Source organism: Tupaia chinensis, unplaced genomic scaffold (assembly GCF_000334495.1).
Source record: "Tupaia chinensis unplaced genomic scaffold, TupChi_1.0 Scaffold000511_1, whole genome shotgun sequence".
NCBI classification, from domain to species: Eukaryota; Metazoa; Chordata; class Mammalia; order Scandentia; family Tupaiidae; genus Tupaia; species Tupaia belangeri.
The window spans coordinates 3,780,355-3,783,384 of NW_006160024.1; the positions used below are offsets into that span (position 1 = coordinate 3,780,355).

At 42.3% G+C, this 3,030-nt stretch overlaps 1 pseudogene; it reads left to right on the forward strand.

The window, feature by feature from the left end:
* The first annotated feature begins 54 nt into the window (after nucleotides 1-54).
* On the forward strand, nucleotides 55-2,174 carry LOC106735744 (60S ribosomal protein L5-like; annotated as a pseudogene).
* Nucleotides 2,175-3,030: the final 856 nt, after the last annotated feature.

Sequence of the window (3,030 nt, forward strand, 5' to 3'; positions counted from 1 at the left end):
GTGCATGCACCCTAAAGGAAAAAAAAAAAACTCTCCAAAATAATAAAAATGATAATGTACAAGCCCCAAGAGAAGACTGAGTGGAGCAGCCTGCTCTGGGTCTTTTGCACAAGGAAATCGCCCATGATGAATGTAAGGACCTGCCCTGAATCCTGCTCTACCTTGTTTGGGAGTGCAGGCCTCCCTGAATTGGTGTAGTCCTCCAGATGAACTTACATAGCTGAGTAAACTAAGACTTCAGCCGCATCTTGTGGACCAGGAACCAGGCTGCTTTACACCCTGATGGCTCCACGTCTCTTCCCTGTGCCCGCTGACACGGAACTTGCCCACTTTGTTCCTTTGCTGCATCCCCTCGCTCCTAACTCTCTCACTGTGGGAGCTTCCCAAGGTTCAGTCCTCAGTACCTTATAATCAGGCGCTCCTCCACAAGACCTCCATCTGCTTCTCCACCTCTTCCACTCTCCAGCCAGGTTCTTCTAGTCAGTGTCTCCTAGTCTGACGCTCTGCAACTTCACCTTGCAGTCTTTGTTTTAGAGCTCAATCCCTTCCTTCTTTCCATTCCTCTTAGGCATATCTATTTTCTAACATTTATTCTCTTATTCCTCTTTTTCCCTGTTGGCGTTCTCTTTAAATATACCCATTTCTCATTATCCCTGCCAGTATGCACCCCTATTAACTCTATAAGTTTGTATAACTATCATCATTATGTTAGTCCTTCAGTCAGGTCACCTACAGATGAAATTTTAGTCCACTGGGCAGTTTTCTGTCCTCATTTTTCCAATTTGGATACATAATCATTATATTTATCGTGAGTCCATCATGTTTAATGCATCAGCAGAGTTAAAAACACATACTAGACAATATTGTGACCATGTGTCTTTCAGAAATGTGATAAAAATGCAACCCTTAGGTGTCCATTTGCTGACCAATACTTTAGGCCAGAGAGGAATCACTGGGAGAGTTGTTACCATGTAGCTTGTCCCATCCTAAGTTTGGGAATACTTGTTTTAAAGACCAATTTGTACATGAAAAATATATGTTTTTGTCATGGCTCTCCTAATTTCAAGGTTTAACCTAGCTTGAAAAACACTAGATCGGTGTGGGCCTGCAGGTCGGCAGCAGCCCCTGGGCTCTGCTCCACAGGATGTCTGCCAGTGGCATCATTTTTTTAATGAATGTTGGGATGGGGCCCCGAAGGTGGGGCAGAGTGCCGCTCGGGCAACTGTGCTGTTCTAGTCAGAGGTAATGGCAGTATGTGCTCTTGGCCAGTCAAGTATTCTAGCAAGGATTTGTTAAAGTTGTCAAGAATAAGGCCTACTTTAAGAAATACCAAATGAAATTTAGAAGATGAAGAGAGGATAAAACTGATTACTATGCTCGGAAACACTTGGTGATCCAGGATAAAAATAAGTACAACTCACCCGAATACAGGATGATGGTTCGTGTAACTAACAGATATATCATTTGTCAGATCGCTCATGCCCATATAGCAGGGGATATGACAGTCTGCACGGCTTATGCACATGAACTACCAAAACCCGGTGTGAAGGTTGGCCTGACAAATTATGCTGCAGCATATTGCATTGGCCTGCTGCTGGCCCACAGGCTTCTCAATAGGTTTGGCATGGACAAGATCTATGAAGGTCAAGTGAAAGTGAAAGCATCAATGGTCAACCTGGTGCATTCACCTGCTATTTGAAAGTAGGCCTTGCCAGGACCACCACTGGCAATAAAGTTTTTGGGGCCCTGAAGGGAGCGTGGATGGAGGCTTATCTATCCCTCACAGTACCAAACAATTCCCTGGTTATGATTCTGAAAGCAAAGAATTTAATGCAGAAGTCCATCGGAAGCACATCATGGGCCAGGATGTTGCAGACTACCTGCGTTACCTAGTGGAAGAAGATGAAGACACCTACAAGGACAGTCCTCTTAGTACATAAAGAGCAGTGGAACTCCAGGTGTGATGGAGGAGATGGAGAAGAAAGCTCACACCGCTATACGAGAGAACCCAGTCTATGAAAAGAAACCCAAGAAAGAAGTTAAAAAGAAGAGGTGGAATCGTCCCAAGATGTCCCTTGCCCAGAAGAAAGATCGGGTACCTCAGAAGAAGGCAACCTTCCCCAGAGCTCAGGAGCAGGCTGCTGAGAGCTAAACCAAACAATTTTCTATGATTTTATTCAAGATAAAAGATAATACACTACCACAAAGAAAACAAACAAACAAACAAACAAACAAAAACATTAGTTCTTAACAAAGAATATGGGTTTGAAAAAACCATCCTTGTATCCCTGGAATAAAGTCTGTTTGGTCATGATGTATAATCTTTTTAATATGTTGTTGAATATGATTTGCTAGTATCTTGTTAAGAATTTTTGCATCCATATTCATCAGGGATATGGGCCTGAAGTTTTCTTTTTTTGTCATCTCCTTGTCTATTTTTTTAATTAAGATGATAGAGGCTTTGGGACCAGCAGTTGGCATAATGGCTATGTCTCAGGACTTCCATGTAGTCGACCGCAGTTCAAGTCCCAGACCCAGTGGCTTAAACTCATGCCTGGCATGTGTGCATACGTGCCTAAGATCCCAAGAGGAGAATGGAGGAGAAGGGATTGCAGTTTTGCCATCCCCCCAAGGGATGATTTCTCGCTTTCTGTCTCTCTGTCTCTCTCTGTCTTTCTGGCGAGTGCACATGCCCTATAGCAAAAACAAAAACCTCTAAAAATATAAAATAAAATAAAGATGATAGAGACTTCATAGAATAAATTCAAGAGGATTCCTTCCTTTTGAAATTTCAGAAAAATTTTAAGGAGAATTGGGGTTAGTTCTTCTTTAAAAGTTTGTAGAATTCAGAAGTAAAGTCACAAGGACCTGGACTCTTCCTTGTTGGGAAATTATTTATTACTGATTTAATCTCATTGCTTGTTTTTTGTTTGTTTTTTGGTTTTTATTGGTTTTTTTTAAGAGGTTTTTGCTATAGGGCGCGTGCGCTAGCCAGACAGACAGAGAGAGACAGAGAGACAGAAAGCGAGA